Consider the following 24,131-nt stretch of genomic DNA (forward strand, 5'->3'; position numbering starts at 1 on the left):
GGCGTCGCTACTTCGTCGCTACTTCGTCGCTACTTCGTCGCTACTTCGTCGCTACTTTGTGGTTCCACGTTCGCAGGTTCAGAGCTTTGCGGGTCTAAAAAATAATAATAAAATAAAATAATAAAAAAATATATATATAATTTTATTTTATTTTTTTTCAAGCATTTTGGAAGGGGCGTCGCTACTTCGCGGATTTTCAATTTTTGCGGGTGGTTTTGGTCCCCATTAACCGCAATAACTAAATAATAAGACTTTCATCATCACGGATTCAAAAGACACGCTTCTTACTTTTGGATTGATAAATAATATTTTTGTTGTAGATTCATCTTTATTTTGTTGCGAATATCAAATATATATTCATTCGAGATTTACTGTCTTGTGAAATTGCTGTACCAAATGCTGCCCTGGCAACAGAGTTTGATTTGATTTGATTTGGAGAAATTAGCTGATTACACTGCATACCACTTTGTACCATTTAATGAAAAGATATATGTTTTTAGAAAATATGACTTAACTGGTGTGCTCTTGAATTCGAGTGTTTAAAATGACACATTATGAACGGCAGAAATTGTGCTCATTAATGCATGAGTTTACATTTTGACAAACACTAAATATATTTGATATTTGGACTGAGGCTTGTGGGGGCTATCTGTATGAGCAAGGCCTAGCTGGCTCCGGACTTTGGACGCAGAATTAAATGTGATTCTATGCAATTTTAACATGTTTGTTCTATGTTGCCACTTTGTGCATGTGATTGGCAAGATATTTGTGTGTGTTTAGCCCCTGCCAAGCGGATACAATGTAAATATGTGAACAAACCATGTGGTGAAATGCAGAGCTGGGGATTAAGATGGAAACTGCATGAGTGCTGTTGTGCCTACAAGCCAATCAAACTTAAGGACCTCTTACACAAATCTCCTGATTTTTTATTTTTTTTAACACTATATTGGTGTTTTGATGGGTATGTCATGTTGGATGAAGGCGTCTACCAAACATGTAACCACAGCTATAATTTAACGTAGTTGAGGTATTCCCCACAGTGTTTTGAGAAAAGTTCATGCTTTGTTATTGTTAATGGTCGACTAAATTGATAAAATCAGATTTAAGTTTAGTGACATTTACAGACTAGACATTGTTTCCCACAATGCTTTATAGTTAAGGCTACACCTGCTACCTTAACTGGCTAATGTCTATTCTTAAAACATCGTACCAAGAGTAAAAGGTTTAATATTGAACACTAAATTGTCCATCCATCCACCCATCTTCTACCGCTTTGTCCCTTTCGGGGTCACGGGTGGGAGGGCTAGAGCCTATCCCATTTACCTCGGGCGTAAGGCAGGGTACACCCTGGTTGAGTCGCCACCTCATCACATGGCCAACACAGACAGACAAACAACCATTCACACTGCCACACTGAATTGTACCTGAGTAAATGAATACATATAATGATTCATAAAATCAATTCTTACATTATCTCAATGAGTTGGGTTCCATTCTTAAAACAAGTTGATGTGAGTCTTGAAACAAGTAAAAAATATCCTTAAGCTGAGTTGTTAATATGCCTATAAGCTATCTCTCGACAATTTAAGATACATTTGCTTACAATTACTTGAATAATCTAAGTTAGTTGGCACAATATTAATTTTCTTGAAACAAGTGATAGTATCTTAACTATCTTCAGCCTGAATAAGTAAATAAGTCCCAAAAAAATTGTGATCAGATAAATACACTGAATTCAAGTAAATTACACTAGTCCATACTTTCAATTTTTGCGGTGAACATGAGACCATTGGCATAATTTGTAAATATGAAGTCATTAAAATATTGCCTTTACCAAAATTTTTTAGCATGAAAAAGTTAGCATTTAGCCGTTAGCATCACTTTTTAAAATGTACCTGTTAGCATAACTCATTAACATGAGGCCATTAGCATAAGTTGTAAATATGAAGTCGTTAAAATGTAGCCAAAATTACCAAAAAATTTTACTATGAAGAAGTTAGCATTGCCGACAGTGTTTACAGCTAGTTTGCGCTAATACTTGGGCTGGCTTAGCCAGCCCAACTTGTCACCAACAGTTTTTACTGCTAGCATTAGTAAGCATAGCATCAACCTCTCATCGCTAATACTTGGGCTGGCAACTGATCACCAACAGTGTTTACAGCTAGCTTGCGCTAATGTTGTGAATGGCTATGCCAGCCCAACACTTTGCTAGCGGCGCACATAGTTAGCATCCTCTCGCTAGCATCCACTCTTTGGAATTCACCATTTACCCATGGTTAAAGGAAATTTGGGTCGGGCCACCCTGGACAGTCCCTGCTTACTATGACTACCGTCTGGAAAAGCCCTCGTTTCCATGACTACCCATAGAAATGAATGGGCCCATGTATTACGGATGGGAAAATTTCAAAACCTATTATTCCGGATGGGGACTCGTATCGCTGTGAATAGACACACAACAAGAGTCCCGGTTGGGCCGAAAATTTTGGTATATGAATCGATGGGGTATTCTAAAAGCTCTGGTAGGAGTTCCCCGTTAAAAGTCGGCGGAAGAAGATAGATATAATAATAATATCTCAGAGGATTATAATAGTTGCAAGCACAACTACATTGCCCTGTGCTTACAGCACTTGGCAATGTAGTCGTGCCTTGCTGAAGCAATCAAAACTAATTACCTGATCTTAAACCAACATGCGGGCAAGGAACAACTCAAAACCTCAGCGTGAGAAAAAGGGAAACCTTGAGATGGGACCTCACAAGTGGTAATCCCCCTTTCAGGATGACCAGGGTGAATTAGATTTAGCATTACAGTACACAAACATAGTAAACACTATGTAACATGTTGAAAATTTGTCCGGAAAGTGCATGACAGCAACAACGCCCCAGCCTGTAAATTAGTCCAGAAAGTCTATGACGGCCACGACGCAGCTTCCCATCTCTGCCAGCTGCTCAATGCAGGCGTTGACATGCTTCAGGTCAAACGCTGGTCCACTGACTCATCTCAAATCGTCCTTCTCCTTCGTATCACCACCAGCCAGGCAGTCGGAAAAAGACAGGACAGTACAGAAAATGAGGTGGGCATCAATCATAAGCTTTGGAAAAGAAGTGAGTCTTAAGCCTTGATTTAAAAACTTCCATTGAGGTTGCAGATCTTATCTCCGGAGGCAGGGCATTCAATAGCACCGAGGCCCGGATGGAGGACGCTCTCAAGCCTGCAGACTTCTTGGCTCTCGGAGTCACAAGTAAACCGGCATTTTCCGAGCGGAGACTCCGTGCAGGAACATAGGGGGAAATCAAATCAGATAAGAGGGTGCAAGTCCATGCAAACATTTGTATGTTAATAAGAGAACCTTAAAGTCACATCTTAAGTGGACTGGGAGCCAGTGCAAGTTGGCCAATACAGGAGTAATATGCTCAAACTTTTTCGTCTTAGTCAAAAGTCTAGCTGCCGCATTCTGAACCTAGACATGGGGAGACCAGAAAGCAATACATTACAGCAGGGGTCGGGAACCTATGGCTCGCGAGCCATATATGGCTCTTTCTATGAGTATCTGTGGCTCAGAGACAAATTTGATTGCATGCAAAATTTCTCCATCTTGCTTAAAACTTGAGTTGTCTATCCTATTCTGATACATGCAAAGCCAAACCAAAGCTAAATAACATGATATTACGTTGTAGTATATATAGGGCACGTTTTTCACTACAATTTACAGTCAAGGTGTCACACAAAAAAAGGGGGAAAAAAAACTCGTTTTGGTTGTACAACGCTAAAGAATCCTTTATATAAAAGTTCACTATATAATCTGTGTTCAGTGTTCAGATACCTTATGATGAATCCACAGAACTGTAAATACGCCAAAACACCGGAAGAGAACTTAGTCATTTGATTGGGTGAGTGGGAGGGATGGGTGGAGCTATGCAAAAAGTGCGAGCACTCCCACCCATCTCTCGCCCTACGCTGTCTGCGCCAAAAGTGAGCTCATCAGGCTCCCTATTTGCAGAATGTTGTGACGTTTTTACATAATAACTGCTTGCATCTGGTTTTGAAACCAATATATATGAAAAAAAGGGTCAAAAGGAGTTTAACCGATCTTGAGTAATTGCAAGAAAGAGACAAGTTTAAAGTGGTATGTTTGTTGATTTTGGGACAGGGGCTCTGGCATTATTCTCTTTTCATAATTTTTATCAAATCATCAAAAATAAATGTGCTGAAGACTAAGCTTTTGTCTGGGGCGCGGGTTTAGCAATTTAGTAAATTTGTCTCATAATATATGGCGTGGCTCTTTCCCAAAATAAAATTAATATTTTTTGCTTTTATGGCTCTTTGAGTCAAAAAGGTTCCCGACCCCTGCATTACAGTAATCAAGCCGAGAAGTAATAAACGCATGAATTAAAACCTCTGCATCTGATTTGGACAGCATCGAACGAATCTTCGCAATATTACGGAGGTGGTAGAAAACTATTCTAGTAATATTTTTCACGTGTGACTGAAACGACGGACTAGGATCAAATATAACACCTAGATTTTTGACCCGAGTCACTATGGGTGATATTACATTTGTCTAGGTTCAGGGCAGTGTTTGAAAAAAAAACTCACAACAGTGAGCTGGACCAATAATCGACATTTCAGTTTTTTTCTCGGTTAAGGCGCAAAAAAATAAGTGACATCCATCTTTGAATCTCAGTAAGGCAAGCCTCCAGATTTTGAAAATTTAACTGTCCAGTTGTCTCCAGTGGCACATACAGTTGAGTGCCATCTGCATAGAAATGGAAACTAATATTATACTTGCAGATAATGTCACCAAGTGGTGTTCCACAGGGGACATCAGAGTGTTTAGAGGTCAGATTGCCATAGTTAACACGTTGCATCCTGTCTGACAGGTAGGACCTAAAACACGAGAGTACAGTTCCTGAGATACCAATGCATTCCAGACGAACAAGCAATATGTTGTGGTCGACAGTATCAAAAGCAGCACTGAGATCCAGTAGCAGTAACATTGATGAGGCATCGGAATATATTGCTAAAAGGAGATCATTGGTTACTTTAGCCAGGGCTGTCTCAGAAGAGTGATTTGCCCTAAATGCTGACTGGCCAGTTCAAAAGAGGGTATTTTCTGACACGAAATCATTTAGCTGCTGTGCAACGACCTTTTCAAGTAAAAATGGCAGATTTGACACTGGCCTATAATTACCTAGGCTTTCTGGATCAAGGTTAGGTTGCTTATGCAGACTTGAAAGCTAAAGGAACAATACCCAAGGATAGCGATATATTAATAATATTTAAAACTGATGGTCCTAAGATCCCAAACAGATCCTTCACCAATGAAACTGGAAACGGATCAAGCAGGCAAGTAGTTTGTTTGGCCCTACTAACCATCTGTGTTAGACTATCAAAGGACAAATCATTGAAACTGGAGAATGTTTCTGAACAACCGCCGACACAGTCCTTTCTTAACACCTCCACATTTTTGAGGTAGGACAAGGTTGTAGAGCGTACATTTAAAATTTCATTCCTAATGAGTTGAATATTTCTATTAAAACATTCCATAAAGTCATCAGCAGAATAAGTAGAGCTATTTGGGTTAAGTTGTTGTCTGGAAGGTTTCGCAATTGTGACAAACAAAAATTTCGGATTACTCTTATGTATAACGATAATCTTAGAGAAAAACAATGCTTTAGCTGAGGCAAGAGCTACTTTATATTTCAGCAAGCTGTCACACCAGGCCAGTCGGAAGACCTCCAGCTTTGTAGTGCGCCAATTTCATTTAAGTTTCCTGCAAACTTGTTTGAGTGACCTGGTTTCTTCAGTAAACCAAGGTGTATGCTTCTTAGGTCGAAATGTATGCCTTAGGAGCGCCACAGAAACAAGAACATTAACCAAAGCAGTATTAAAGTTGTTTGTGAGTGAGTCAACAGACCCAGTGTACAAAGGGAAGGCTGCAGTTACCGTAGGTAATAGTTCTTTTAAAGTTAATCCCATTGCAGGGCGGATATTGCGACTGCTAAAACCTAAATTTTCCTTATCACTGTAAACACTGAACAGCACCTCTCACTTAACAAGATCGTGATCAGAGATGGCATTAGGATAAGGTAACACTGTAACATTTGAGGCTACTACGCCCTGGGTCAGAACAAGATCTAGAGTGTTCCCATCTTTTTGAGTGGGCACATTAACTATTTGATTGAAACCAAATGTATCAATCAGTGACTTAAAAGCATTTGCAAGTGAATTTGATTTTATGTGAACATTAAAATCACCAATAATTACAACATTGTCCGCATAAGTTACTAACAGTTCCGAAAATTCATCCAAAAAATTTAAGTATGGTCAAGGTGGGCAATACACAAACACTACATAAATTGGTGTTGACATTAAAGACCTCATAACAAGTGCTTAAAACGTTTTAATAACAGTAGGGGTACCAGGAGTAAATTTCAACTTACTTTCCGATAAAATAGCAACGCCGCCACCTTTTTTGCATGGTCATGCCAAGTGCGAACTCACAAAGTTAGAGGGAGAAGCCTCATTTAACACTACAAACTCATTTGGTTTTAACCAGGTCTCACAAAGGCCAACAAGTTTAAGATTGTTTTCATTAATAAGGTCATTGACAAGTAAAGCTTTGGAGGCTAGTGATCTAATATTCAGAAGGCCAAGCTTCAGCACTGTGGACTGAGCTGAGCCCTTTCCCGAGTTTTGAACCTTATGGTTACCTTGGTGGTAACCTCCACAGGATTATACTGCCAGTCCTGCGTCTTGTGCTTTGCATGGCGGCAGATGAGGCCCGAATTCCATACCACAGGAATATTGTTGACAGGTGGAGTAGCAGGATGACTAGTGGTAGAAAATAATGTTATTTCTTCTCCCTCCTCACCTAACAAGGGAAAATCAGAGGTAAGAAGCACAGAAGAAGATGCTATTGAACACAGTACAGTTCAGGGTGTGTGGTGCAGGCAATGGAACGCTCTAAACTACAAAAACTATGTGAATCTAGCATAGCGCTAGTTAGCCCTAGCAATACAGACTCCACACCCGTGATCACAGGTTCACTCAGGTTCATCACCTGTGACCTGGCCTGCACTAGTGTACCCTGTCATGGAAGGCTTAAACAGTAATATATTTTTAGAAAGAGTGAGAGCACCTTCCCAGTTAGGGTGAAGGCCGTTTCTCCTAAGCAGGTCAGGTCGGCCCCAGAAAGCAGGCCAGTTATCCACATACCTAAATCCCTGCTGACTACAGAAACTTGCCAGCCACCGGTTTAGCGAGACTAGTCTGCTAAACCTCTCATCATTGCCTCTCGCAGGCAAGGGGCCAGAGACAATTACAGATGCAGAGTCATCTTTCTGGCGAGATTACAGGTCCTAGCAATATTTTCCTTTGTAATCTCAGATTGCCTCATTTTAGTATCATTAGAGCCGACGTGAATGACTATATCGGTGTAGCTAGCCCTGTCCTGGTGTCTAGATTTGCATGTCAGCTCCCTCAAATTAGCCTCAATGTCGGGTGCTCTGGCCCCAGATATACACATAATCGTGGCTGGGGTGCTAATCTTTATGTTACGGGTGATGGAGTCACCTATAACTAGGGTGCGGGCTCCAGTAGACCGGGGTGGAGTGGGACTAGCTAGGGGGCTGAACTTATTATGTGTCTGGATTGGCTAACCGCGATTAGCATGCCGTTTAGGGCTAATGCTAACCGGACTAGCAGGTTCGCTACAACCCACGCTAGCAGTGGTGTCCGCGGCACCTAACATTTTCCTTTTAAACTGCTCTAGCTCAGGGACACGTCCCTCTAGAAGGGCTATTTTGTGTCTGTCTGTCTGTCAATCTTTGTGTCTGTCTGTCAATCTATGTGCCTGTCCATCCGTCCGTCCGTCTGTCCATCTGTCTTTCTATCTGTCTGTCTTTCTATCTGTCTGTCTAGCAGCCAGCCAGCCATCTATCTACATACACATATGGAGCACTTATAAACTTAAATAAAATATTTTACCTCAAAAGTGCTAAATGTTGGTCTTTTTGGTCAAATATTTTTTCAGTACAAATTGCTTGGACAAAAAAAAAAGGGAACATTTTGGACGTAACTCAGAAATGGAAAGGGAAATCTTTGTGTCGTTTTAAGCCCGAGACAAAATGATTGCGGAGTGTCTTTGCTGTGATAGTGTGATTCTTAGCTCCTACAGTTTTTTTAAACTATTTTAGGGGGTTGGCCTCAATGTGAGCGTATATGGTAATTTGTCATTTTTATTTTAATGGACTATTTTTGGGTGCCAGTAATCAGTAATCTTACTTTTTAAATGAAGTAAATAGTTACTGTAACAATTACTTTTTTCGGTAACACACCCAACATTGGATATAAATCCTCATTTATTGTATTCTTTTCAGGAATGCTTTTCATCATGGGCGTAACCAGCCCATTTTTTAGGGTGCTCAAGCACCCATAAAAAATACAGCCTTTTAAAACTCTTTTCTTAACATTTTCCCTCTGCTCTTCCCTCTGAGATTTAATCCTCTTTATTTATTTAATCCTCTTTAATTATTATAAATAAATAAATCACTCGGGTGACAAGGAGGCATACATCAACATGATATCTACCGGAAATCATTTCGTCACGCGAAGCTATCGACGTGACTCGTCGCCTTCGATCGACGCCGGGTTTTTAGACCCAACTGCTGTGTTGGGAGTCATTAGGTGACCAAACCCCCAGGGAGGCAATGGGTACCAATGTTGTAAGTCTTAGGTATGACTCGGCCGAGGCTTGAACCAGCGTCCTCCCAGTCTCGGAGCAGGCGCCCTACCATCTAGGCTACCGAGCTGGTCGGTAGCCTAGATGGTGTAACTGGCTCAGTGTAACTGTTTAAATCTAAGCTTAAAACACACTTCTATTCGATAGCTTATGAATGACCGGTATTTAATTTTGACATTTTCTGTGTATCGTTTGTTGATGCCCTTGTAACATCCATTTAATGGTGGCGCACATACAGAAGATGCAACGGCTTGGAGCTCCTGTTATTTTGTTTTGGTTTTGTTATTATTTCTGACTGTACGAACCTTGAGCACAGTAAAGATGGGCTGAAGGTTAACATCTTTAAACTGCCATTCCTGACTATCTTCTTTTTCAATGCACAGTCAATCCGCGACAAACTGGATGAGATACAACTACAAATGGCGACACGGAAAACACAAAACCATTGGTCGTGCGTGATTTTCACTGAAACCTGGCTAGAAAAATAATTTCCAGATGTGGTTATCAAGCTTGCTAGCCGCCACCGCATACCGCTTCGAAGGACGGCGGACTCTCATAAGAATATCAGTGGCGGACTATTCATCTACATAAACAACTCCTCGTGCACAAATATTAAGGTAAAGGGAAAACTTTGTTGCTGAGACTCAGAATTTTTACTATTAAATTGCTGTCCTTTTTATACCCCAGGGGGACGTCCTCTTGTGTTTACATATGCACTGTATAAATTCCACCAGACGCTAATGCTAAGCTAACATTAGCAAAAGTGAGCAGCTGCATCAATAACAGACTGATAGCACATTGGGACAGTGTTTTTATTGGTGCTGGGGACTTTAATCACCGGATCTAAAATCAGTGCTTCACAAATTCCACCAAAATGTGAAGAGTGCTACCAGAGGAGTTATAACTTTAGACCAAGTGTATACTGATATAGCAGGTGCATACAGAGCCCAGGCCTACCCCCACCTGTGTCTGTATGACCACCTATCTCTTTTGCTTCACCCAGGGTACATACCAAAATTCAAGAATGTTGGGATTACAACAAAGACAGTGAGAATATGGCCACAGTTATCCTATGCTACAGGACTGTTTCCACCACACAGACTGGGATGCTTTAAAGGAACAGGACACTAATGATCGTGTCACACTGGACAGTTACACCTCTGCGGTGCTGGACTACATATGTTTCTGCATGGAAATCGTCACATTCCGGAAACAGTTCTGTGAGTTCACCAAAACACCACCATGGATGACACACGGTGTAACAACTTATAAAAGTAAAGGACCATGCTTTCCACTCGGGTGACAAGGAGGCATACAGCATTGCTAGGGCTGACCTTAGAGAAGCATCCAAACCGCTGTTGGAATCCTAACTATAAGAATGTACCAAACGTTTACCAAAATGATCGTATTAGTTATCTGACTCCATTAACCAAACACGACCTACATTCATTCAACAATTATGCGCGCTCATTTTTTGAGAGGGACAAAAGACCAGGCAGTAGGCTGTTCCACACGGGGGCGGGTATAATCACAACAGCAGATCTAAGTGTGCCCACAGGAGACGACTACCCCCCGATTTGTCCAGGATCATTTATACATTTCAACAAACAAATCAAAGACATCCCACTATTCCCCAATTTGCTATGTGTCATCTGCAACTAACTTTAGCTTTCTCTTATTGGCTATTTTCTCCCCGCATGATGGCGTCTCGGCTCCTCCTATGGGCGGGCTCCACAATCTCACACACCAGCGGCGCCCCGAAGTCTGACCTTCTACGTCTGACCTTCTGTGTCAGCACTCCCAGGCATTCTGTTATTCAGATTCAGATTCAGATTCAGATTCAGATCTACTTTATTGTCATTCTAGTACACGTGTATACAGAACGAAATGTCGATGCATCTGACCCCCACAGTTTCCTTGAATGTACAGATATAAATAATGTTGTATTGTATTTTGGCTACGTATAGTATTTTACCATAGTGCCGATAGTGCAAGAAGAGTAGCTAACCAGATGTGCAAAATGGGCAGTCAGGTACACAGTAACATTAACACTGTAACAATAACGCTGTAATAGTGCAGAGAGCAATGTGCAAGGAGTGGCAAGCTATAAAAAAAAAACTGCCAGTAGTGCAAAAAGTCAGATTAGCAGCCGTTTAGATTTAAGTTAACTATATGTTCGATTGACCATTTAACAGTCTAATGGCCAGGGGGACTAGACTATTGCGGAGCCTGGTGGTCCTGCACCGCACACTGCAGTACCTCTTCCCAGAGGCTAGCAGAGTGAACAGTCCATGATGGGGGTGAGAGGGGTCCCCGGTAATGTTTTTAGCATGGGATAGGCAGTGCTTCTGGCCAATGTCCTGAATGGAGGGAAGTGTAGTCCCGATTATTTTCTCTGCTGTCCTCGTTACCCTCCTCACACTACCCCAGTCGGTAGCGCTGCAACCTCCACACCACACAGAGATACAGCTGGTCAGGATACTCTCTATGGTGCCCCTGTAGAATGTAATGAGGGAGGGTGGGGGCAGGTGGGCTCTCCTCATCCTCCGCAGGAAGTACAGGCGCTGCTGTGCCCTCTTAACCAGTGATGCAGTGTTCACGGACCAGGTGAGTTTGTTTGTAATGTGCACCCCTAGGAACTTGATGCTGCTGACAACCTCCACAGCCTTGTTGTTGATGCAAAGTGGGGCATGGTTGGGCTGGTTTTTCCTAAAGTCGACAATGATCTCTTTAGTTTTGTCGACATTCAGGACCAGGCTGTTGTCCCTGCACCAGCCCACCAACTGCTCCACCTCCTCTCTGTAGGCCAGGTCGTTGTCATCCCTGATGAGGCCCACCACTGTTGTGTCGTCAGCATACTTCACGATGTGGTTTGTGGCGGACCTAGGGACGCAGTCGTGTGTCATCAAGGTGAACAGCAAGGGGCTTAGGACGCAGCCTTGGGGGGAGCCCGTGCTGAGGTAGATGACATCTGAACTGTTCTGACCTATCCGCACTGATTGGGGTCTGTCACAGAGGAAGTCCAGCAGCCAGTTCCACAGGGGGGTGTTGAAACCCAGGAGTCTCATTTTGTCTGCCAGATGTTGTGGGATGATGGTGTTGAATGCTGAACTGAAGTCCAGGAACAGCATCCGCACATGGGTGTTCTTCTCCTCTAGATGTGTCAGGCTCAGGTGAAGCGCAGAGGAGATGGCATCCCTGGTGGAGCGGTTTGTCCTGTAGGCAAACTGAAAGGGGTCGAATGAGGAGGGGAGACTGGAGGTGATGTGCTCTTTAACCAGTCTCTCAAAGCACTTCATTATGATAGGAGTCAGTGCAACGGGCCGGTAATCGTTGAGTGATAAGATCTGGGGTTTCTTTGGCACTGGGATGATGTTGGCAAATTTGAAGCATGATGGTACTTTGGCTTGGTCTAGCGAGGTGTTGAAAATGTCTGTTAGTACACAAGCCAGCTGATCGGCGCACTCCCTAAGTACCCGCCCCGGAATGTTGTCCGGGCCTGGAGCCTTCCTTGTGTTGACCCTTCTCAGGGTCTTCCTCACGTCAGATGAGTCCAGGTGGAGTGCTCTTTCGTCCTGATTTGGAACCGCTTTCGCTGCAGGGGTGCCGTTTTGTGCCTCGAACCTTCCAAAGAATTTGTTGAGGTCATTCAGAAAGTCCATGCTAGTGTTCTGCACTGGGGCGGTGGTTGGCTTGTAACTGGTGATGGCCTGAATGCCTTTCCACATATCCCTGGTATTGGTTGTGCTGAGGAAACGTTCCTGGATTTTTTGACTGTGCGTTCGCTTTGCTAGTCTGATAGCCCGGTTCAGGTTAGCCCTCGCTGATAACAGCGCCTCCTTGTCACCAGATCTAAAGGCAAGGTTCCGTACTTTTAGTTGTTTTCGTATTTCAGCAGTCATCCAGGGCTTCTGATTGGCACGGGTGCATATAGTTTTGTTATTGCTGACGTCTTCTGCGCATTTACTGATGTAGGCTGACACAGAAATGGCGTACTCATCTATATTTATTTTGTTGTTGTAAGTGGCAGCCGATTTAAACATGTCCCAATCAGTGCAATCAAAGCAGTCCTGTAGTGCCTCCATTGCCCCCTCAGACCACACCCTCACCTGCTTCACTGTAGGTTTTTCTCTGGTCAGCAGGGGCTTGTATGCTGGAATTAGCATAATAGAAAGGTGATCTGATGAGCCAAGATGGGGGCGGGGGGCTGCTTTATATGCACCTTTGATGTTTGTGTAGGCCAGGTCTAATGTGTTCCTACCTCTTGTAGCAAAGTTTACATGCTGATGGAAATGCGGGAGAACTGTTTTCATATTGGCCTGGTTAAAGTCCCCCGCCGCAATAAAAATGCACTCGGAGTAAGCATGCTGCAGTTCACTCACAGTTCGGTAGAGAACGTCCATTGCCTCCTTCGTATTAGCGCTGGGGGGCACGTACACGGCAGTAATGATGGTCGCGCTAAACTCCCTCGGTAGGTAGAACGGTCTGCAGATCACCGTCAAAAGTTCAATGTCTCGTGAGCAGTGTTTCGAGATTATCTTCGCATTTTTACACCAGTTGTTGTTGGTATAAATGCATAGACCGCCCCCCTTGCTTTTGCCGGTGAGCTCGCCGCTTCTATCAGCGCGGAAAGCAGTTAGCCCCACAATGCTAACAGCGTCATTCGGGATAGATGAGTTTAGCCATGTCTCCGTCAGAATTAAAGCACAACAGTTCGTCAATTCGCGGTTCGATGTAAATTCCACTTGTAAATGGTCCAGTTTGTTGTCCAGGGAGCAGACGTTGGATAGGAAAATGGATGGTAGAGGCGTTTTGAAGGGTTTAGCCTTCATCCGAGCCGTTAGCCCGGCCCGACAACCTCGTTTCCTTCCCCGGTCACAGCGCTTCCGCTTGCCACTTTTACTCGCTGCTTTGTAGGCCGCTGCGTTCTGTTGACGTAGCACTCCGAGGCTAAGTAAACACTCCAGAGTGATCGTCGAAATTTGCGCTGGATTTCTGGATGTTCGCATATCCAGCAAAAAACTGCGATCGTATATTAATCTACAGTTAGAGTTGTCTTTGTTCGCCCTCATAAACTGAGTCGAAGATTGGGGTTTTTGACTTTATCAGAAGTGTCCTAGACAAAATAACTGCCATTTATGCATTGTGGGTCCGACACGGGGATCATCATGTACTGGCCACCAGGTGGCAGCAGGCCCAAGGTGTGCTTGAGTGTTTTAACCGTAAGAGATATGATACAAGGTATACAACAACATCCGCAAAGCACCATGATAGCTGTATATACTGCCACTGAAATTAATATAGAGCTAATCAGACTTTTCCATTTACCAAAGACATTCAACCCCCCTGACCACATTTCCGAATCTACTCCTGAATGTTCTTTTATCTTTTCATGCAAAGTTTGCAAACCTTCCAATGTCTTGGTGAGACTCCCATCCGGTGCCGTGTTGTTTGGGACAAAACTACAACATTGATCTTGAAATATCCCGCACACTCCTTGTTTTTCAGCCAATAACATATCTAAAGTAAACCTATTTAGTTTATGTTAGTTATTGGTCCATCTAAGTTCCGTGACTTATTCTCTAAAACTGCTGTGTACATCGACAATTGCCACATCACACAGAGCAACTCACTTAAAAATTTAGGTGTCATATTTGACCCCGATCTGTCCCTTCAAACACATGTGAAGAAAATTACTAGAACCGCTTTCTTTCATCTTCGTAACATTGCTAAAATTCGTCCTATACTTTCTCAGTCGGATGCGGAAATCATAATTCACGCGTTTGTTACCTCCCGTCTCGATTACTGTAATGCACTACTTCCCGGTCTTCCGATGACCAGACTCAGGAGTCTTCAGCTGGTACAAAATGCTGCAGCGAGGCTTTTAACTAGGACAAAAAAGTAAGATCACATCACCCCAATTTTGGCTAACCTGCATTGGCTCCCTGTTAGCCTAAGATGCGATTTCAAGGTTCTCCTATTACTATACAAAATCATACATGGACTTTCCCCCTCATATCTTTCAGATCTGATTTCCCCCTATGTCCCGGCCCAAAGCCTTCGTTCTGAGAGCGCCGGTCTCCTGGTGATCCCAAGAGCCAAGAAGTTTTCCGCCTGGTTCGAGAGCGTTCTCCATCCGGGCACCGGTGTTGTGGAATGCTCTTCCTCTTGAGATCCGATCTGCTGACTCAGTGGACATGTTTAAGTCTAAGGTTCTCACTTCTACTCTATAGCATATGAATAACCTAAACTTCTTATGTAATAACTTGTGAAGACCTTTGAGACTATTTGTGATTAAGGGCTATACAAATAAAAATGACTTGACTTGACTTGACTATTTTGAAACGTCATTAATGAAGTTTTTGATAATTGTTCATGTACCGCCTCTAAAGCTTCTCAAACCATGATGCGATTTGGTCTGCCAATTTGTATTCGTCCGGGACCCCTCTTGGTACACCTATTGCATCAATGTAGGTGGGGTCCCCCTGTTGTAACCAGGCCTCTTTTTTGTCTATCCAAACCAGACATCGGGATGACTTGATTGAATTGATCCCAATTTAACTGGTCTAAATCTGCAGGTGTCACACTCACCGGCATAATTAACGTCACCAGGGCACACCTGCCAGAGGCATTGGTCGGCAGCCTGTCGTTCAGAATTTTTCCACCACACCACAACCAGACGTCTGCACGGCAAAGCTGGGGTCCTGCTGGAAGAGACACATTCGTTTCCCACCAATCCCACGGTATTTGTCCGATTGTGTGTCCTGCTCCATTCAACTTCAGACACATGAAATTTTGCTTGGCTACCTTATTATCAAAAATGGGTTTTTGTTTCTCGAGGGTTGTAAGCGGGAATATTCGGTCCAGATACGCACAATTTCCCTTTAAGGTTGTATTGTACATAAATGGTATTATACACGACCGCCCTACGATATCTGCCGCGACGACTTTCAAAAGAGGACGTGGTCCTAAACAAACGAAGCACGTCACATTCACCGCTTTGGCAGCCTGCTTTGCCATCAATAGCCAATTATTTGTTATTGCGGTTACTCCTGTGTGGACTGAAAACCAATCATCCACTGAAACAACCGCTGTTACCTTGACTCTTTTTATTCGTGCATAATTGCCTAAACGTGGTTGGTTTTGTTTTTTTTTTCGCAAATGACAACAGGAAAATATGGATCTAGGCCAGATGAATAAAGCCACAATAAAAAAGTCCAACAAGATGTATTATCGATCTGTATATCTTCATCTAGTGGCACAATAGTCTTATTCCCCATTGCCACCTTCAAAAGCAGTACTTCCTTTTTTTCGCATTGTTACTTTATTATAACATTTTGCCACTTTACTTGTTCCCAGAGGCTAAAAATCACCCTGTTGAGTTCTTATCAACGTCTCCCATCCTGAATCTATAACGTGTCCCGTCATGTACCACCAATGCCCGGGATATGAAACACCGCTTACTGGTACCCTGTTTCGAAACCCCTGTGACGTTTCTACCGGAACCCTTAATTCTGTCGTTGTATTCGGAGCCACTGTGACTAGTACAGAATGATTGTAAGCCCATCGCACCAACCAGGGCTTGTCGTTTATCTGTTTATTGTTTTTTACTTCCCTTTTATTGCACTGGGGAGGCCATTTGGTTATTTCATATGGTTCAAAATTGTGCAATCGTTGCCTTAAATTCTCCTAATCAATTGTGTGATTGAATAATTTCGCATATATACCAACCTCTGGGTCTTGGTCACGAATTTTATAGAACAATATCACCTGTGCGTCCCTTAACCTGTCCGAGCTGTCCTCCTGTTCCTTGTACATGACCGTCTGGTTGCATTGGTTCTGTAACATCACAATCTTTGTCTCCACTCCGTCTGTCTGAAAAACAGTCTCAGTGTCGAGAAAGTACTCGCAAGTAGACGTAAGGCGTGAGTTGTGAATCCAAAGCGGGTCACCTGAGCAGACACACTGGAAACAAGTGCGTGTAAATATGACCAATATGATGCATGTGACAAGTCTGGCATAGGGACATCAATTGGAGGCATCAAGATAGAGGTGAGCCCTGGCATTAGTCGGCCCGTCAAAAGTTCGAATGGGGCAAATCCTGTAATTTTTTTTAACTGTTTGTCGCACAACTAATAGCGCCAATGGCAAAGCTTTTACCCACGTCATATTAGTTTGAGCCATAAGTTTGGCCAATTTTTCTTTTAAAGAGCGATTCATGCGTTCAACTTTTCCCTGAGTTTGTGGATGGTACACACAGCCAAAACGATGTTGGAGGCCTAAAAGGGCTTGAACTTTAGCCATTGCCCTGTTGTTAACATGTGTACCATTGTCTGACCCAGGGGTCGGGAACCTTTTTTGCTGAAAAAGCCGGAAAAAAAACAAATTTTAAAATCTAATCCTAGGAGAGCCATATGTATATTTTAATACCAAAAACAGCTGAATGGAAGAGGAAAATCAACGAGTTTATAGTATAATAAGACAGAATTTGTTTTGAACAACATTGTAAGTTAATAACAAAATTTAACAATTATTTATAATTATAACAATCAACTGGTCTGCAGGCTGAGGTTTTATTCATATCTGTCCATGTTTACTTGCCCGCTCTGCTTGTTCGCTGCTGTCTGAGGCCCTCAGGTCAGCAATTTCTTATCTAAATCGACCAACAATATATATATTATAATAAGACTTTGTTATAACATGTTGTTCAAAATACAATTAAAGGTATTTATTAATAAGAAAAGTACTTCTGACTTACTATTAATGCGACTTTTGGTGTTGCATGGTTTTGCTGATGGCTTTGTAGTCCGGTTGATAGGTGGTGAGGTTCAGCTTCATGCAGGCGTTTAGGCTTCTATCTTTTAAACGTGATCGCAGGTTGGTTTTGATGTGTTTTAGGTGTGAGAACGACTGTTCGCATGCATCCGTAGATCCAAACATGGTCAATACAGCAAGTGCCTCCTGATGTAGAATACAGTGGAAGCTGAGGATGGGTCTGTTCTGCTGCTCACGAAGCAGCGCTACAAATCCTGTTTTTCCCCACCATGCACAGCACCATCGGTACACACAGAAATAAGTTTATCCATTGGTAGATTCTTTTCATTTGCAAACTCCATGAAAGACTTGAATAAATCCTCTCCTCTCGTTGTCCCTTTTAGTGGCAAAACGGCAAGACTTTCCTCACGCAGCGAGTCACCGTCAACATAGCGTGCAATAATACTGAACTGGGATAAATGACTGACATCTGTTGATTCATCCAAAGCGAGGGAAAAAAAACTCCGCTGCATTTATGTCATTCACTTGTTTTTATCTCCTCTTGATTCGACATCACAGCACAGTTCTTGCTGAAAGAGGCATATCTTTTATCCGTTTGATTATTTTATCTTTATCCTTAACGTCGTCAAAAAACTCGTTGGCCACATCAAGCATGAATGATTTGGCATTATCGCCATCTGTAAACGGCGTCCCGCTCCTCACAATTGCTAAAGAACCAGCAAAGCTAGCAGAGTTAAAATCACCTTGTTTGGCCCATACACGGAGCTGCTGCTGACTAGCCTGGACTGTGGAAAGTCGTTCTTGACAGGCCTTCTTTCTGTTGTCTCCCACTGGATATTTCGCTGAAAATGTGCCATGGCGTGTGTCGAAGTGTCTCTTTATATTTGACCGTTTCATCGAGGAAATTTTATCATTGCATATAAGACACACTGCATAACCTGCTCTCTTAATAAAGGCAAATTGCTCTGTCCATTCCTGCTGAAACGTACGGTAATCTTCATCTTTTTTCCTTTTCGTCATCTTCTTGATTTGAAGGGTTCACTCTGCATAAAAAAAAGCTAACCAAAAACGAGGAAATATTACTTCTTTGCTTCAAAATGACTTATGTAGATTGTTGTAAATTATCCATTAAAATTAGACTTTCCGGGTAGCGGACCCTCCCGCTCACCGGAGAACAGATTGGCTCTTAGCTGCGTGCCTGAACAAAAAGTTGCAGGTGAAAATATATATAAATTAAAATGTGTGTATTTATTTATTTTTTGACACGGTTTTTTCTGACTTTATTATTATTATTTATTTTGCTAAAGTAACATTATTAGTAAAATTTGTTTCGTTCAGAAATTTTCAGAGAGCCAGATGCCGTCATCAAAAGAGCCATATATGGCTCCCGAGCCATAGGTTCCCGACCCCTGGTCTGACCGAATCAACGCAGGGAAATGAGTCGGGATGTAATGATTCACCAAAGCTTTAATGACAGACGTAGTGTCTTCTCTCGCACAAGGGTACGCCTCTGGCCATCGTGAATATGAGTCAACGATCATCAGCAGGAAGCGTTTGCCATTGATTCTGTCAATCATGTCTGTGAAATCCAATACGATTTCGGCCCCTGGCCATGCCAATGGGGTAAAAACACCTGGTCTAGGCATCAAAGTGGGCCATGCGTTGAATATTTGACACAACTCACATGCTTCGACAAAATGCCAGACCACCTCCTGCAACCTGGGATGCCACCACTATTTTAATTTTTGAAGCATCGACTGAGGGCCCACATGTGCCAATGTGTGCGCCTCACTCAATACTGATGTCATCGACTCACCTTCAGGAAGCAAGGTGCCTTTTGGACTGAAGGATTTTATGCATTTGTACTATAAAGGATATTATAAAATTAACTACAAAATAAGTACATGTACTCAGTTTGATGCAGTAGAGAGTTTCACTGACTGTTTTTCTTCAAGGTACATTGGAAGGTTAGGCTGTCTGGAATGCATCAGACGTATTTTGATAACGGAATTCCTGTGAGTGCTGACGGGAGAAGGCCAGACGTACAAGGACAAACATCGCGACACCCTTCGGCGAGGAGGTGGTGAAGCTGGCTCCTGGCACGCCCATGGGAGGAGTCGGCACGCCCATGGGAGGAGTCAGAACACGCCCATGGGAGGAGCCGGCCCGCCAGCTTGTGAATAGACGTGGAAAGACCGGAGAAGATAGGAGAAGATCGAGGGAGAATGAGAGAGACACTAATTCGGCTAATTTCGCTAATTTGATGGAGTTCACTTAGTTAAATTATTTAAGAAAATAAATCTGCCCCCGTGTGGAAATGTCGGTCTCTTGTCCGTCTTGTCACAAAAAGAAACGAGCATGCATTGTTAGGTGAATGAAGTTTACGTTTGGTTAATGGAGTCAGATAACTAATTCAAAAATTTGGTAAATGATACAGTTTTTATATATTTATTTCCTAACAGGACCAACCCACAGCCCGTCAGAGCGCCGGGTGGCCTTTGAGGCTAACCACATCGAATTTGTTGTGGTGCTTCTAAAATGCTACTTAAACTTATGGCGGGCCCCACTGGCTGGCCTGGTGGCTCCCCTTCCCAAATGATGGGTTCAGAGGCCGCCGGCGGTATGTAACCTGCCAAATATTTTGCCAAGATATCAGCCTTGTCGTTCCCTCGTGCTACAAAAGTGTCGGCTTTGGAGTGTCCCAGGACTTTGACAATGGCCAATTCACAAGGGCCTTTGATAGCTTGATACAACCGCTCCATCAATGTTTTATCAGCGATTTCAGTCCCCTTTGTAGTCATCCAACCGTTCCAAAGCCAACCTTGCAAATCAATCAAAGCCGCTGCGATGGCATGGGCTGAATCCGAATATATAGTCAGTTTTTCACCCGGGCACTCTTCTAATGCCAAAACCAAAGCCAACACCTCAGCTGCGGGCCTGTGAGTCACTCTCAATGCTTTCACTGGAATAAAAGTAGAATCTCGCCATTCTGCTACTGAGGTGGCGGCATGCAAGGCGCCATCTTTGGCCCGCCAACAGCACCCCTTACAAGGGTTCCGAGGACAAATCTTGCCTTAATCGCTGATCGTTTTGAATCTTCAAAGCACATTCCTGTGCCCCCGTGAACAGTTGGTCTGCCATATTGACTCCATCATGCCCGTACAGTGCATCCGGAAAGTATTCACAGCGCTTCACTATTTCCACATTTTGTTATGTTCAACATGGCGGCGCGACTATACGCAGCGGCTTCACGTGTCTCTCCAGTAAATCTTTTTACTTTAAGCACCCGAGGAGGATGTGGCAGGGCCTTCAACACATCACCAACTTCAGAGGCCACAACCTGGCAACTGTTGAGGCTGAGGCTTCACTAGCTGAGGACCTTAATCAGTTCTTCGCTCGCTTTGAAGCTGGAAGGCCACAAACAGCCACATCACACCCACCAACAACCAGCAGCAACTCCCTCACATTTCAGGAGCACGAAGTTAGGCGTGCGCTGAATACCATAAACCCCAGGAAGGCAACTGGCCCGGATGGAGTACCAGGGAGGGTACTCAGGGACTGTTCCGATCCGCTGGCTGGGGTCTTCACCACCATCTTCAACCGGTTCCTGTCACAGGCGACCGTCCCACCTTGCCTCAAAACCTCCACCATCATTCCCATCCCCAAAAAGTCAGCAGTGGAAAGCCTCAACGACTACAGACCTGTAGCTCTTACGCCTGTGGTCATGAAGTGCTTCGAGAGGTTAGTGTCCCGGCACATCAAAAACTCCCTGCCACTCACACTGGACCCCCACCAGTTTGCCTACAGGGCAAACCGCTCCACTGACGACGCCATAAACACAGCACTTCACACCGTGCTGAAACACCTGGACCACCGGGGGAGCTACGTCAGAATGCTCTTTCTGGACTTCAGCTCAGCCTTCAACACCATTATCCCGGAGATCCTGGTGGAGAAACTTGCACACCTAGGACTCTCTCCCTCCATCTGCCACTGGATAATGGACTTCCTCTCCAACCACCCACAGTCGGTGAAACTCGGTACCCACGTCTCTCCCACCCTAACACTGAACAGTGGCTCCCCCCAAGGTTGTGCACTGAGCCCCCTGCTTTTCACCCTCTACAGCTCCGACTGCTCACCGACCCACCCCACAAACACTATAATTAAGTTCGCTGACGATACCACCTTGATCGGCCTCATCTCTGAAGGGGACGAGGCGGCATACAGGGATGAGGTGGAGTCACTTTCAACGTGGTGTTCGGAAAACCACCTCATATTGAACACCACAAAAACAAAAGAACTGATTCTGGATTTCAGAAGGAATGGCAGGAATCCAGCACCACTCACCATAAAAGGAGACTGTGTAGAGAGAGTCCACTCTTTCAAATTTCTGGGTGTGCACATCTCCGACGACCTCTCCTGGTCTGCAAACACCAGAGCGGTGGTAGGGAAGGCCCAGCAGCGACTGCACTTCCTGCGATTGCTCAGGAAAAATAACCTAAAACAGCAGCTGCAGGTGTCCTTCTACAAAGCCACAGTGGAGAGCATCCTAACATACTGCATCACGGTGTGGTATGCTGGGTGCACAGCAGCAGACAGGAAAAAGCTCCAGAGGATCATCAAAACAGCCCAAAGAATCCCCGGCTGCTCTCTGCCCAGTCTGGAGGACATTGACTGCTCTCGCTACCTCAGCAGAGCAGAAAACATCATCAAGGACTTTTCTCACCCCGGCCACCACCTCTTCGACCTGCTGCCTTCCGGCAAGCGCTACAGGTCACACAAAGCAAAAACAAACAGACTCAGAGACAGTTTCTTCCCCACAGCCATTACCACCCTAAACAGACACCGCACAAAAAAACTGAAAACTGTTGCAAAAAACTACCTCACACGAATGTAAAATGGTACTCACGTACATGCTGTCTGCACTATGTTTGTTCACTGCTCAAAACAGACACCGCACAAAAAACCTGAAAACTTGTGCCAACACTACCTCATACGAATATAATGGTACTCATGTCTATGTTCATGTCGACTGCACTACGTTTACTGCTCACCTTGCACAATGTCTGACCATTTCCTTTTTTCTGCACTATGATGTCTATGTTTGCACCAATGCCATATGCTGACTATTTTTTGCACTATGATGACTTTGCACCAAATGCAATATTGCACAACCCTTACGATACCAACGGTATCACGACAACACTGTATGTAACATCCCAAAAATTGTCGTTTGCAATGGCCTCGGGAGAGGCAGCGTCTGAGGTTGTCCCGAGAAGTCTACCAACGTTGTGTGTCGTTTTGACAATGCTGTCCTTGGCAGTGGCAAGTTAATGGATGAATGAGTCGCCCCTGTGTCCAACCAACATCTGGAGGGAATGGTCTGCCACTGTCAATAAGCATTGGCTCTGCCTGGCCAGTACTTCCCGAGCTTCTCAGGCCCCCCTATTCACTGGTGTCATACCTGCCTGGGGGGGCACCACAGCCACGGCCTCTGTATCCACCCCGAAACCGCCCCTGATCTCTCCCAACCCCCACCGGAGTCTGGTACATTTGATCAACTTTATTTTTTGTTTTTTCTTGTTTTGCCTCACCATGCAGCTTTGCCTACCGTAATCTTATCAAAATTTTAGCCAGATTATCAGTTTCACTTTGTTCTTTAACTTGTTTCTCACTATGAGCCCGGCAATAATGCAACAAATGCCTTTTGAATCTTGCTTGTGGGCAAACCAGCAAATCAGCTTTCATTAAAGCTTGTACTTCATTTGGCAGTCCACCTACTATCGCCGTTCTCAACATCATTTCCGCCTCTGGGTTGCACCCTGGGTACTGTACTGTCAATCCACAAATCTATACATTGTGCATAATGTTGTTCTGGCACTGTATCTGAATCATACACAAAAATGGTAGGCGCCAAATCAGTTGGGTGAGAAAATGCTTGCCGCAGTTCCCTGAACAAGGGCTCCGCCACCTCCACCAAGGAGACCTTTCTCCCCCTCTCCTTCCGAGAACTACGGAGCCTCCCACGAGCGAGTCTAGCGCTACTAAGGATACCTTAGGCGCCTTGAGTGACTCAACAACAACAACAACACCAGCGGTACATACCGCGGACCATGTGCGGTCTCTACCAAGGGTGCCATGTGTCGTGGTTTCTGCTGAACCATCTGCTACGCGTACCGTAGCCTTTTGTTTCCCCCTCGGGGTCTTTGCCCTCCCCCTCATCTTTTTTACCCACATCATTAAGCACTTTCTACATATACTTTTGTTCCCGCATCAACTCATCTTCACTTTCTTCTTCCTTATCACTGTCTACTTCTCTGTCACTTATCTTATCTATTTATCTTTTTATCTATTTGTGACTTCCCTTCCTCACGCACCCTCTCACACTGACTCTCAAACCACTTCTTTCTCAATTCTTGTTTTCCTGTTTTTCTCTCTGTATTTATCTCTTGGCTCCCTATTACTCTGCCTACTGTCCCCGAGACTCCTGGTGTAGTCATTGGGGTGGCTTCCTGAGTTTGGACCACGCCTCGCACTCTCGCTCGTTCCTGATTTATTGGTTGCTTGATCAACTGGAGAGTGGCAAGTCCATTCGCGACTCACTTTCTTCCACATCCA

General features: G+C 44.0%; 1 pseudogene; it reads right to left on the reverse strand.

Annotated features, from left to right (window-relative positions):
• Window positions 1–5,218: 5,218 nt before the first annotated feature.
• LOC148363461 (uncharacterized) lies at window positions 5,219–16,589 on the reverse strand (annotated as a pseudogene).
• Between the last annotated feature and the right edge of the window lie 7,542 nt (window positions 16,590–24,131).

This window comes from Urocampus carinirostris, chromosome 6 (assembly GCF_059441175.1).
Source record: "Urocampus carinirostris isolate Australia breed hairy pipefish chromosome 6, RoL_Ucar_1.0, whole genome shotgun sequence".
Taxonomy (NCBI): Eukaryota; Metazoa; Chordata; class Actinopteri; order Syngnathiformes; family Syngnathidae; genus Urocampus; species Urocampus carinirostris.